This window comes from Nerophis ophidion, linkage group LG19, assembly GCF_033978795.1.
Source record: "Nerophis ophidion isolate RoL-2023_Sa linkage group LG19, RoL_Noph_v1.0, whole genome shotgun sequence".
NCBI lineage: Eukaryota > Metazoa > Chordata > Actinopteri > Syngnathiformes > Syngnathidae > Nerophis > Nerophis ophidion.
In genome coordinates, this window is record NC_084629.1 from 29,303,125 (window position 1) to 29,318,299 (window position 15,175).

At 41.4% G+C, this 15,175-nt stretch overlaps 1 long non-coding RNA gene across 1 annotated transcript in view; it reads right to left on the reverse strand.

The window, feature by feature from the left end:
- Positions 1-458: 458 nt before the first annotated feature.
- Positions 459-15,175, reverse strand: part of LOC133538283 (uncharacterized) — an 84,328-nt gene continuing 69,611 nt past the window's right edge. The window contains exons 3-4 of the long non-coding RNA XR_009802962.1: positions 823-1,035; positions 459-734 (exon numbers count right to left, since the gene is read on the reverse strand). This is a non-coding gene — a long non-coding RNA (uncharacterized LOC133538283). The remainder of the gene's footprint in view (positions 735-822; positions 1,036-15,175) is intronic.

A 15,175-nucleotide genomic window follows, 5' to 3' on the forward strand; every position in this document is an offset into this window, starting at 1 on the left:
CTATTATCACAATATTGCCAATTGTTGTTGTTCTTGTAAAATAGTCAAATTTTTTGGAGTACATTTATGACTTTTGTTATAATTTATAATTTTTATGGCATTATGACAATTTTTTGTCATAATGCCAAGTAAAATTCCGATTATTATTATAATATTGCTAACATTTTAAAGTTTTCTTATAAAATCATAACTTCCATCCATCCATCCATTTTCTACCGCTTATTCCCTTTCGGGGTAGCGGGGGGCGCTGGCGCCTATCTCAGCTACAATCGGGCGGAAGGCAGGGTACACCCTGGACAAGTCGCCACCTCATCGCAGGGCCAACTTTTGTCAAGTAAAATTATGACTCTTTTCATAAAATTGCCCAAATTTTAGTTATGTACAGAGGAGGGAAGGAGGCGACAACCAGGGCACAACTGCGGTTCACAAGGTTTATTTAAACCTTTGATGAGACATGGCGTGTGTATGCTACTCTAAGTGAATGAGTGATGACTATGTGTAATATTAATGATGTAAATGTTACCAGGGTTTGTTGTCTGTGAGTGTTGGTTGTATCCTTCGTCGAATCCAGAGGGGCAAGGCGAAGAGGCAGTTCGTGAGCAGGCAAGATGTCGGGGCAGGAGCGAGGCAGCGTGGTCTGGGTCTGAGCAGGGAGGTCGTGGATCGAGGAAGGCAGTTAGGAATCCGGATGGATGTCGAGAGGCAAGGTATGATCACGGAAGACAGGGGAGTCACTGGAAAACACAAGGGACATGAACAAGGGAGACTCGGAGAGAGAAAAGAGCATAACACAGGGTAGGGAATGCCAGACGTAATGCTTACTGAGGAGATAGCGACGTTCTGGCAAAGGTTCCTGGGTCTGCTGGCTTTTATGCTGCTCCCTCTCATCAAATCCAGGTGTGTTGATTCTTGACCGGATGCAGACTTGTTGCTGCTCGGGCGTGCTGCACTCAGCACGAGTCAGAACGAGTTTGAGTGCGCTGCCAGCAGAGTCCTCTATTGGTGCCCTGCTAGCGGCGGCGCACGCACCTACAGCTGCCGAGAAAACACGGGTTCAACTCGGCGTCGTTACGATTTTAAGCTCTTCTTGTAAAATTGCGACTGTTATTGAATAGATTTCCAACTTTTATCATAATATTGCACAAATGTTCAGTTTTTCTTGTAAAATTTTCACTTGCATTGAGTAAAATTACGACTTTTACTATAATACTGTCAACATTCTAAGTATTTCTTATAAAATTGTGACCTTATTCTTGTGAAATTCCAAATCATTTTTTCACAACAAGCTTTTCTATATTATTATGTGCTGTATATATTATCAATGTTGTAAATACAAATATTTATATACCTAGAAAGGGTGGTCCTAAAGAGGTGGGCATCATTGGGAGGTCTCAAGAAGGTAAGAAATACAATCTGTGTGTGTGTGTGTTTGAAATAAAGTAAGCAGTGCCCTCAAATTTCCTTTCAAAATTATTTGTGCAGGTAAACCAGTTAAAGTGGTCCCAGTCTGGGCACACTTCAAGTGTTGGCATTACAATGCACACAAACAAATGTGCTCGACAGCGTAAATATCAACGCAAACTTCTGTGTATTGCTGCCCTCTTGTGCCTTTTTGTGGTAATGCAGGCTGCTTCCTGCTGCCAGTGTAATGTGTGTACAGTAGGAACAATGACACCACCTATGCTGCAACACCGCTGCCTACCCAGAGGGGGCACTGTTCCTCCAACACTGCCTCTTAAATGTAGTCCAAAGAGAAAAGTGAAACTAGAGAATCCATCCGTACTTGTTAATAAATAAATGTTGAAACAATTTAATGTAAGTGGAATTTATGTATATTGGCCTTAAAGGGAAACTGCACTTTTTTGGAAATGTGCCTATGATTTACAATAGAAAAGAACACACATTTTTTATACATTCTAATTTGTAATATGGAGCAAATATGAGGTGGCTAACAATCCAACTAATATAAGTACCCTATTGTACTAATAAACCCCTCAAAAAAACATCCAAACCCCGCTAACAATACTCCATTCACATCATGATACCTGAATAATAACAAAGTATAAGCGATATTATTATAAGAACTAACGCTGAGGAACTACTTTAAGTGGTGCTGTCACGCCAAATATCTTCCCTCTACACCCCCCCCCCCCCCCCATTTACTTCCGGGGTCATGATTAATACAGATGTTTTGTTAACACTATCTTATAAAAAATTTTTAAAAAAAGAAAAAAACCAATTTACAAACACAAGCTATGGGATGACGTAAGAGGAAACGTGACCCTGGAAGTAAATGTGTCATCCCATAGCTTGTGTTTGTAAATTGTTTTTTGAATTTTATTTTTTATAATATAGCGTTAACAAAACATCTGTATTTTTATTATATAGCGTTAAATTTTTATAATATAGCGTTAACAAAATGTCTGTATTAATCATGACCCCAGAAGTAAATGGGGGGGGGGGGAGGTTTTTGTAGGGGGGGAGAAATTTGGCGTGACAGTGCCGTGACCACAAAGAGCTAACCAGTTTATGCAGCTATTGACATATTGGGCCGGTGAGCTGCTGCATCGCTTCTTAGCTGGTAAGAGTTAATTCTATAATATAAACCATGCCTCTCACTTGTATAGTAAAACATTTTAGCCACAAACAGACAAGTTGGTCAACTTTGACATTTAACTTTGACCTGGAGATGGCAAGAAATACACGAAAATATTGCTCCTCATGGACCTGCTTGTAACTCGGCTCCTAAAACGTGTTGCTTTTGTTCAGGTGCAAAAATATAAGTCCCAAAGTATTTGTTGTTGTCTCTCACAAATTCTGCAATGATTAGTAGTTGTTGAATGAAATAGTGAATTTTGCCATGCGTTTGTAAAATTAATGTGCCGCTGTATGCTTAAAATGAGCAAAATACGTAAATATGACATGGTATTATGAATGTGCCTGTTACTAAATTATAGTTTTTTAAATGATTTATAAATGGTTGCTGGAGGTGTTTTAGAACTCTTTAAAGGCAGAATAGACGCTATGATTAAGGGATCCCCTTACTTCCACTGTTAGCTGAGTTTTTTTAGTGTTTGTTTACAAACTAGAATGCATTAAAAAAAAAGAAAAGAAAAACACACCAGTATTTCCAGCCACCTTTAATTTTCCTGAAGGAACTCTCCTAAAAGAATCAAGAAATCCATCTATCCATTCATCTATCTAATCTATCCATCTATCCGAGCTCGGGCAGCGAAGGCAACAGCCTAAGCAGGGAGGCCCAGCTATAAGTCGTCTGCTTTAATCACATAATTACACAGTATTCTGGACATGTGTTGCTGAATCTTTTGCAATTTGTTCAATTAATAATGGAGACGTCAAAGAAGAAAGATGTAGGTGGGAAGCAGTGTATTGCGGCTGCCTTAAGCAACACAAACACAGCCGGTGTTTCCTTGTTTACATTCCCGAAAGATGACAGTGAAGCTTTACTATGGAACAGAGCGATCAAGCGAACATGGTTCCCTACCACATGTCAAACGGCAGGTTTCGGTGAGAAAATTGTGGTAATAAGTCGGCTCTTACCGTAGAAATGAGCGGATAGCTTGCGTCATTCCTCGTGCACCTGTCAAAGAGGCAGCTGCGGACTCTCTTACCTCCAGCGACCGGCCGCCCCCGAACGTGGGATGCTTCCAACGTGGAGGAGGGGGAGAAAAAGCTCAGCCCGGCCCCAACGGCTGCCTTCGCTTCGCCTCGTCGAGAAACGTGGCTTCCCTCAAAGACACTGGCAGTCACCACACCCGTGGCCACACCCCTTCGACTTTCAGGTACCATATAATCTCACTAAAACACTAGTAACACAATAAGCAGATAGACATTTCCAGAATTATCCTAGTAAATGTGTTTAATAACATCTGAATCGCTCCCACTACCGTCTTTTTTTTTTTGTAGTCCTACACTCTCACTTTCCTCATCCACAAATCTTTCATCATCGCTCAAATTGATGGGGAAATCGTCGCTTTCTCGGTCCAAATCGCTCTTGCTGCTGGTGGCCATGATTGTAAGCAATGTGAGGATGTGAGGAGCTCCACAACCCGTGAGGTCACGCGCACATCGTGTGCTACTTCCGGTACAGGCAAGGCTTTTGTATTAGCTACCAAAAGTTGCGAACTTTATCGTGGATGTTCTCTACTAAATCCTTTCAGCAAAAATATGGCAATATTGCGAAATGATCAAGTATGACACATAGAATGGACCTGCAATCCCCGTTTGAATAAGAACATCTAATTTCAGTGGGCCTTTAATTCTAAACATTTTGTCACAAAAAAAGAAATCTTTACCATCAATATTTATGGAACATGTCCACAAAAAATCGAGCTGTCAACACTGAATATTGCATTGTTGCATTTCTTTTCACAGTTTATGAACTTACATTCATATTTTGTTGAAGTATTATTCAATACCTATTTTTAAAGGATTTTTGAATTGTTGCTATTTTTAGAATATTTAAAAAAACACTCACATACCCCTTGGCATACCTTCAAGTACCCGCAGGGGTATGCGTACCCCCATTTGAGAACCACTGGTCTACCCAACGGATTCTGGGTCTTCCTACCGGTCTGATGTGCCGTAAAATCCTCCCTAGGGAGGCGTTCGGGTGGCATCCTGGCCAGATGCCCGAACCACCTTATCTGGCTCCTCAGACCAGCAGCTTTACTTTGAGCTCCCCCCGGATGGCAGAGCTTCTCACCCTAAGGGAGAGCTCTGCCACCAAGCAGAGGAAACAAATTTGTGCCGCTTGTACCCGTGATCTTGTCCTTTCGGTCATAACCCAAAGCTCATGACCATAGGTGAGAATGGGAACGTAGATCGACCGGTAGATTGAGAGCTTCGCCTTCCGGCTCAGCTCCTTCTTCACCACAACGGATCTATACAGCATTCACATTACTGAAGACGCCGCACCGATCCGCGTGTCGACCTCACGATCCACTCTTCCCCCACTCCTGAACAAGAATCCGAGGTACTCAAACTCCTCGTATTGTGAATGAAATTCCCCAAAAAGTGCAGTTACACTTAGTTGACTGTTCCTGAAAAATGATGTTTTGTGACGAAATGATCAATCACCTCATGTATGCAGGTGATACGGTCATTATTAGCCCATATACAGTAGTGCTGGTTTTTAACAGCTTCTGAGCATTTGCACACAGTATGCTTCTGATTTGGAAATCATATACAAGGCTAAATAGAGCGAGATGATAGAAGTAAGGAAGACAAAGCGTCAGCCTTCCCTGAGTTTTACCTCTCTGGCCAAGCACTTGGTGTGTGTGTGAAGTTAAATATTTGTGTCATATTAGTGCAAATGACCTGTCTGGTGATAATGATCAGCAGCGTTGGAAATTTTGCCTATGCTCAAACAAATAGGCTGTGTCGAAAAGTTTGGATTGTGCTCAGTATCTGTGCAGATCACACTCTGTTGTGCTCAGTATCTGTGCAGATCACACTCTGTAGAGCAGGGGTCACCAACCTTTTTGAAACCAAGAGCTGCTTCTTGGGTACTGATTAATGCAAAGGGCTACCAGTTTGATACACACTTAAATAAATTGCCAGAAATAATTTGCTCAATTTACCTTTAACTCTATGTTATTGTTAATAATTAATGATATTTATCTTTGTGGAAACACTGATCATCTTAATGATTATTTCTGTCCGTCATTCCGTCGTACATTTTTTTTCCTTCTACAGGTTTTTTGCAGAGAATAAATGATGAAAAAAAACTTAATTCAACGGTTTAAAAGAGGAGAAAAAATGAATGTTAAATTTTGAAACTCAGTTTATCTTCAATTTCGACTCTTAAAAATTCAAAATTCAACCGAAAAAAAGAAGAGAAAAACAAGCTAATTCCAATCTTTTTGAAAAAACAAAAAAAAAAGAATTTATGGAACATTAGTAATTTTTCCTGATTAAGATTATTTTTTAGAATTTTGACGACATGTTTCAAATAGGTTACAATCCAATCTGCACTTTGTTAGAATATATAACAAATTGGACCAAGCTATATTTCTAACAAAGACAAATCATTATTTCTTCTAGATTTTCCAGACTTTTTTTTTTTTAAAGAAATTCAAAAGACTTTGAAATAAGATTTAAATATGATTCTGCAGATTTTTTTAGATTTGCCAGAATCATTTTTTTGAATTTTATTCATATTAAGCGTCCTAACTTGGCTTGGACATGGATGGCGTGTGCTCCTTCGACGCAGCGGGATTACAGGCCGAGCCAGGCGTGAATTCAGGTACATGTTTTTTTTATTTAAACACTATAATCAAAAATAATCAAACTAAGGGCGCTCACAAGGAGGTATAAAACTTGGCTACAAAATATAAACAGGAAACAAAAACACTTGCTCGATTGGCATGAATGAACTATGAACAGAAACAGCACAATGGCATGACTATATACAAACAAAACAAAACTAGCACTGTGGCATAAATACATAAACTTACTCGGCATGAAACTGTGGACGAGGACGTGTAGGTTTGAACATCATCTGTAGGGTGCGTGCGAGTGTGAGAAGATCCCAGAATGATGAACAGAAAGACAATTACTTAAATACTGGCTGTGATAATCAGGAACAGTTGCGGGACTGAGGGCAGGGGCGTGACAAGGTGGGAACTAATACGTTGGCATGGAAACAAAAGCAGGATGTGCAAAATGTGACTGAATGTCCAAAATCAAAAACATAACATGACAAAACAAAACATGATCCATAGGTGTGACAATAAAAATGTATATATTATTCTTTACAATAAAACAAATTAATTTACTTGAAAATTGATTGAAATTCTCAGGAAAGAAGAGGAAGGAATTTAAAAGGTAAAAAGGTATATGTGTTTAAAAATCCTAAAATCACTTTTAAAGTTGTATTTTTTCTCTAAAATTGTCTTTCTAAAAGTTATAAGAAGCAAAGTAAAAAAATAAACACATTTATTTAAACAAGTGAAGACCAAGTCTTTAGAATATTTTCTTGGATTTTCAAATTCTATTTGAGTTTTGTCTCTCCTAGAATTAAAAATGTCGAGCAAAGCGAGACCAGCTTGATAGTAAATAAATCCAATTTAAAAAATAGAGGCAGCTCACTGGTAAGTGCTGCTATTTTAGCTATTTTTAGAACAGGCCAGCGGGCGACTTATCTGGTCCTTACGGGCTACCTGGTGCCTGCGGGCACTGCGTTGGTGACCCCTGCTATAGAGCGTATTGCACACCACTGTATACTGCCCACCTGTGGTGTCGGTATAAACAAGCCAGGATTGGAAAGCTCATAGTGGCTTAAAATAACAATATCAGGCTGTGGCTGAGGCGCTCCAGTGCAAGCCAAATGTTTGTCAGCTCTGCAACTTTACGTCATTTGATGTATGCGATAACGCGTAGGGCAGCTAATTAATGATCTGACCAACGCTTTACGCAGATGTGTCAGGTTTTCTTCCTGACTATGGAACCATTGGCAATAACAACAACTCGCCTATGTGTCAGACATTGAAAAACGTAGAGGGCGTTGTTATTTTTATCTTAGCATTGTTTATACATGTTTATATATATATATATATACACACACACACACACACACACACACACACACACACACACACACACACACACACACACACACACACACACACACAGAGTCGTGGTCAAAACTTTTCATACACTTGTAAAGGACATGGCTGTCTTCAGTTTCCAATAATTTTTACAACTCTTATTTTTGTGTTATAGAGTGATTGGAGCACATACTTGACAAGTACAAAGTGCATGGCACAGTTTTGTCACTGCCACGATCAGGAAGAAAATGCAAGCTATCACCTGCTGCTGAGAGAATATTGGTCAGGATGATCAACAGTGAACCGAATCCAATAAAAAAGGAAGATTACCTCCAAATTCTTCAGGACAACCTAAAATCATCAGCCCGGAGGTTGGGTCTTGGGCTCATTTGGGTGTTCCAACAGGACAATGACCCCAAACACATGGCTAAATTAGGCTAGAATTAGGCTTTTAAAATGGCTTTCCCAAAGCGCTGACTTAAACGTGTGGACAATGCTAAAGAAACAAGTCCGTCAGAAAACCAAATTTAGCGGAACTGCACCAATTTTGTCAAGAGGAGTGGTCAAAAATTCAAGCAGAAGCATGTGGATGGCTACCAAACACGGCTTATTGCAGTGAAACCTCCCAAGGGACATGTAAGCAAATATTAACATTGCTGTATGTATACTTTTGACCCAGCAGATTTAGTCACATTTTAAGTAGACCCATAATAAAGTCATAAAAGAACCAAACTTCATGAATGTTTTTTGTGACCAACAAGTATGTGCTCCAATCACTCTATCACAAAAAAACAAGAGTTGTAGAAATTATTGGAAACTCAAGACAGCCATGACATTGTTATTAACAAGTGTATGTAAACTTTTGATCCTGACTATATATATATATGCTTTTTTTAACCACAATTAGCTTTTAACAATATTTTAACTACAAGCTACAACTGTAATCCATCCATCCATTTTCTACCGCTTGTCCCTTTTAGGGTTTCAAGGAGTGCTGGAGCCTATCTCAGCTGCATTTGTTCATCCATCCATCCATTTTCTACCGCTTATTCCCTTTTGGGGTTGCGGGGGGCGCTGGCGCCTATCTCAGCTACAATCGGGCGGAAGGTGGGGTACACCCTGGACAAGTTGCCACCTCATTGCAGGGCCAACACAGATAGACAGACAACATTCACACTCACATTCACACACTAGGGCCAATTTAGTGTTGCCAATCAACCTATCCCCAGGTGCATGTTTTTGGAAGTGGGAGGAAGCCGGAGTACCCGGAGGGAACCCACGCATTCATGGGGAGAACATGCAAACTCCACACAGAAAGATCCCAAGCCTGGATTTGAACCCAGGACTGCAGGAACTTCGTATTGTGAGGCAGACACACTAACCCCTCTGCCACCGTGAAGCCCGAGCATTTGTTTAATAATTCAAAATCTACTTTTTGAATATATGTTCAATTTCATATACGCCAACAAATTTAGGTATAAGAAATTTAATTTTTGGAACGTTTCAACTCTCCAACTGGACAGTCAGGTAACATGAAACATGTCATGGTAAACACTCCCATCTGTTATACGTAGAACTTGCCTGAATATAAGAAACTGAACGTAAAGTATATTAATTACATGCATTTTATTATTTTAACATCATTTAGGATACTGCTTTTGTATTGGATTTTACTGGATAGTGCAGGTCAGTGCTTGTGTATTCCTAATTATGACGTTTTTTATGTGAGTTAATATTTCCCTTTCTGATAAAAAATCCAACTGACTTTTGCGATGCCCTGTAAAAGTGTTTTCTGGTGTAGAAACAAGGAGCAGACCGCATTGGCTTCCTGTGCAGCAAATTTTGCAATCTTATCTCAAACCGCACGCCGAACCAGTCAGCATGGTGTCACGCTCGCTATCCCAACACCAGTCATAGTTCGTTAATAGTTATATAACTGCCACAAAGGACGACTAGAGGATGGCGTGACCATAGTGAGCCATGAGAAAGGTCGATTTACCTGAAAGAGCGTGTGTTGAAAGTTGCACTGATGAACATTTCAAAACACAACTTCCTTTAAAAAATGTGCAGTGCACTGATGCCAACTGTCACCAAATCATCACTAGCATCATAACTCGTAGCTCGCTGGAAACACAAAGCTACTCTTCCAGAAAGGAGTGGTGTGAGAACATATTTGGCAACTTTTTCATCGGGCATTGTTGACTAAAAATAGCGGCCAAATAGCCACGGCGGGCCTTGTGTGGGCCTGTCAGCGAGGGGCACGACTGTCGGAGGCCCCTGTTGAGTCACGACCGCACGTCTCCGGCCATGAGGAAGTCGGAGAGCTTCCTCTGCCTCGCCGCCGGACTTGTTTTGAACAAACGGCGGTTGTGGTTCATTAGCACCGAGAATGTGACGGCCGCATTCATTGGCGCTAGCAAAACAATCCCGCCCATTTCCTCGAATGGTACCATGCTGTGTTATCTTGATTTCTGCTGGACGGTTATTAAAGGCCTACTGAAACCCACTACTACCCACCACGCAGTCTGATAGTTTATATATCAATGATGAAATATTAACATTGCAACACATGCCAATACAGCCTTTTTAGTTTACTAAATTACAATTTTAAATTTCCCGAGAGTATCGTCTTGAAAACGTTGTGTAATGACGTGTACGCAAGACGTCAAGGGTTTTTAGGAAGTATGAGCGCTGCACACACACACACAGCTAAAAGTCGTCTGCTTTAACGGCATAATTACACAGTATTTTGGAGATCTGTGTTGCTGAAACTTTTGCAATTTGTTCAATTAATATTGGAGAAGTCACAGTAGAAATATGGAGTTGGGAAGCTTTAGCCTTTAGCCACACAAACACACGGTGATTCCTTGTTTAAAATTCCTGGAGGTGAAACTTTCCTATGGATCAGAGCGCGGTCAAGCCAACGTGGATCCCGACTACATGTCAACCGGCAGGTTTCGCTGAGAAAATTGTGGTAAAAAGTCGTTTCTTACCGGAGAAAAGCTGAGCTTGTGCCGTCCATAGCTGCCGTCGACTTCCCTGAGACACTGCGCGTCAAGACACCCGTGGAGACACCCTTCCGACAATCAGATGCTATTTAACTCACTAAAACATTAGCAACACAATAGAAAGATAAGGGATTTCCCAGAATTATCCTAGTAAATGTGTCTAAAAACATCGGAATCCGTCCCAATGCAATCGCGTTTTTTTTTTTAACTTATTTTTTATTTTTTGTAGTCCGTTGCTATCAATATCCTCAAACACAAATCTTTCATCCTTGCTCAAATTAAAGGGGAAGTTGTCGTTTTCTCGGTCAAAATAGCACTTTTTGTTGAAGGCTCCCATTAAAATCAATGTGAGAATGTGAGGAGCCATCAACGGGTGACGTCATCATCTGCGACTTCCGGTAGAGGCAGGGCATTTCTCTTAACACCTAAAGTTGTGAAATTTATCGTGGATGTTCTCTACTAAATCCTTTCAGCAAAATATGGCAAAATCGCGAAATGATCAAGTATGACACATAGAATGGACCTGCTATCCCCGTTTGAATAAGAAAATCTCATTTCAGTAGGCCTTTAAGAACACTTGCGTACGCCCTACGATCAGAAAAGATGGGCGGTAAGGTCTAAAATCTCTACCCCAATAAGCAATATATTGCAGCCCCCTGTGATGACGAAATAGTATTTGGCATATACAGTCGTGGTTAAAAGTTTACATACACTTGTAAAGAACATAATGTCATGCCTGTCTTGAGTGTCCAATAATTTCAACAACTTTTATTTTATATGTTTGACATTCATGAAGTTTGGTTCTTTTATGAATTTATTATGGGTCTAATGAAAATGTGACCATATCTGCTGGGTCAAAAGTATACATACAGCAACATACATTATCAATTTTGGTGAGATATACGAGATTCATGGCATGGCCTCTTAACTTCATTTGAGTGATTATGATTGACGTCACCTGTTGACTTCTCTGAGCCCATTTAAATAGGGCTCATGTGATGCAGTCATGAGACTCTGTTACAAACGTGACAATGGGTAAGTCTAAGGAACTCAGCACAGATCTGAAAAAAACTAATCATTGACTAGAACAAGTCAGGAAAGTCATTTGGCGCCATTTCAAAGCAGCTTAAGGTCCCAAGAGCAACTGTGCAGACAATTGTTCGTAAGTATAAAGTGCATGGCACAGTTTTGTCATTGCCACGATCAATAAGAAAATGCAAGATATCACCTTCTTATGATTGACGACTTTGATTGATTGATTGAAACTTTTTAGTAGATTGCACAGTACAGTACATATTCCGTACAAATGACAACTAAATGGTAACACCCGAATAAGTTTTTCTACTTGTTCAAGAAGGGGTCCACATTAATCAATTCATTCACCTGTTGACTTCTCTGAGCCCATTTAAATAGGGCTCATGTGATGCATTCATTAGACCCCAAAAAAGTCAGCGGGCTATAGAGCGTTTTCTATCTGGGCTCCAGTACTATGGAATGCCCTCCCAGTAACAGTAAGATATGCTACCTCAGTAAAAGCATTTAAGTCCCATCTTAAAACTCATTTGTATACTCTAGCCTTTAAATAAACCCCCTTTTTAGACTAGTTGATCTGCCATTTCTTTTCTTGGGTTGGATGGGGGATTGGGGGGGGTCACCCACATCTGCGGTCCTCTCCAAGGTTTCTCATAGTCATTCTCATTGACATCCCACTGGGTTATGAGTTTTTATTTGCCCTTATGTGGGATCTGAACCAAGGATGTCGTTGTGGCTTGTGCAGCACTTTGAGACACTTGTGCTTTAGGGCTATATAAATAAACATTGATTGATTGATTGATTGGGTTAAAAAGGCGACAATGGGAAAGTCAAAGGAGCTCAGCAGAGATCTGAAAAAAACTAATAATCGACTTAACAAGTCAGGAAAGTCACTTGGAGCCGTTTCAAAGCAGCTTAAAGGCCCAAGAGCAACTGTGCATTGATTGATTGATTGATTGATTGATTGATTGATTGATTGATTGACTGAAACTTTTATTAGTAGATTGCACAGTTTAGGACATATTCCAGACAATTGACCACTAAATGGTAACACCTGAATAAGTTTTTCAACTTGTTTAAGTCGAGGTCCACATTAATCAATTAATGGTAATAGACAATTGTTTGTAAGTATAAAGTGCATGGCACAGTTTTGCTACTGCCACCACGATCAGGGAGAAAACGCACACTATCACCTGCTGCTGAGAGAAAATTTGTCAGAATGATCAAGGGTCAACCGAATCCAATGAAAATGGAGGATTACCTCCAAATTCTTCAGGACAACCTAAAAACATCAGCCCGGAGGTTGGGTCTTGGGCGCAGTTGGGTGTTCCAACAGGACAATGACCCCAAACACACGTCAAAAGTGGTAAAGGAAGGGCTGTATACTTTTGACCCAGCAGATTTGGTCACATTTTCAGTAGACCAAACTTCATGAATGTTTTTGTGACAAACAAGTATGTGCTCCAATCACTCTATCACAGAAACATAAGAGTTGTAGAAATTATTGGAAACTCAGGACAGCCATTGTATTATGTTCTAACTTTTGACCATGACTGTATATGATAATTGAACCATTTTCAAAACAGGTTACAGAGTTCATAATTGAATTGCTGTTGTATGCGGACAGAGTTCATAATTGAATTGCTGTTGTATGCGGTAACATTGCGTCATTTGCAGTTGATTACTACTTGATTACAACCACTTGATTATCCACTGATTACTTTCTGTTGTAACATAATTGCCATATTATGCAAAATACGCTTTTTTTTTTTTTTTACATATTAGTACCTGCTGTTGTGTATTTGGGATCTGATCTGCTTAAATCCCCAAAATTGGAACTCAAACCATGGAGGCATTAGGGGTATTTTTATAAAACAATGTAAACGTCCTTCCTACTTCCTCAAAATGAGCCGTTTGGAATCTGCTGAGTCTTGTGACCTTTTCTGACCTGTGACGCCAGCGCATTATAAATATATGTTATAAATTTACCCAAAGTGTTTTGCGCAAGTCCACCATTGTAGTCACGCTCTTTGTTTTTTGCTATCCTCTTGTTGTGTGCCAGACTGGGGCAAAAAGGAAGTCCGTGGACAGGCAGGTTGGTGGGCTGGAGAGAGGCAACAAAGTCCGTGTCCAAGCAGGAGTCGAGGATCGAGGGAGGCACTCCAAAGTCCGAACGGGCTGGTTTCCAAACTCTGGTTGGCCTTTTCGGCTTGCCCGTTGCTCTATGAGTGGTATCCGGAAGTGAGACTGACTGAGGCCCCGATTCCCTTGCAGAAAGCTCTCCACACTTTAGAGGTAAAACGAGGGTCCCGGTCTGACACAATATCCATCACCTACCACCGGAATAGGTGGTAGGTGTTACGGAGATCCAGCTCATTGAATATTGGGGCGGGGGCCGGGGTTTCAAAAGATGAGTTAAGCAGGGGCAGAGGGTACTTGTTCTTGACCGTAATGTTGTTGAGATGATGATAGTCGATACAAGGTCTTAAAGAGCAATCCTTCTATGCCACAAAAAAGAATCCAGCAGCCACAGGTGACTTAGACAGGGTGATGATTCCAGAAGAAAAAGACTCCGTAATGTAGTCCCTCATGGCCTCCTTCTCTGGAAGACATAGGTTGTACAGGCGGATGGAAGGCAGGGTGGCATCGCGAGCAGCTCGATAGCGCAGTCATACGTGTATGAGGGGGCAGGGACTGAGCGGGTTCCTTGCTGAAAAGCTCAGCGAGGTCGTGGTAGCACTCCGGGATCAAGGCCAGATCGGCCTGCTGGTTACTGGGTCTGGGACGGCTGATAGGAGATGAGGCTGATTTCAGACAATTAGCTTGGCATGGGGCGCTCCATGCCATGATCTTTCCAGAAACCCAGGAGACGTGTGGGTTGTGTTGCCTTAGCCAGAATCTTCCCAATATCACAGGGACGACGGGAGCTTCTAGCACCCGGGAAAAAATCGTCTTCACATTGTTTACCGACAGTGTGAGTGACAGGGACTTCTTATGATTTTTGATGGGTCCCAACGGACACCCATCCAGAGCTTGTGCCGGAAGGTCCTTATCCAAGGACACCAAAGGCATTTCTTTCTGTTGGGCGAACCCGTAGTCCATTAAGCTCTAGTCAGCTCCGGAGTCCGGGCAAGCCTCCACTCTCACCGTCCTAGAGTTCCAAGCCAGGGTGGCGGGAAATCGAAAGCCCGGGTTCCTCTGCTCTTGGGGAAGCAAAGTGTGGCTCACAGGGATTACCCTTGGTGTTGAGACCGGTCCTTTGGCTTCGACGGACAGTCTCGGATAATGTGTCCGGCCAGACCGCAGTAAAGGCAGAGACGCTCCTTGTCCCTCTCCTCCGTCGCTAGACGGGTTCTCCCTACTTGCATTGGCTTGAGTGCTGTCATCAGTCCCGGCGACGACAAACGTTGTTCCACATAGCTCTGGAAGGTAGGTGGGAGTTGGGTTGCCGAGGACCTCATGACGACCCCAAGGGCTCTATCGGTAGTCCATTCCCGCAGTGTAAGGTCGAACAAAAGAGCCGAGTCAAAGAGGGCTCTACAGGAAGTGGGTCCATCCCTCAAC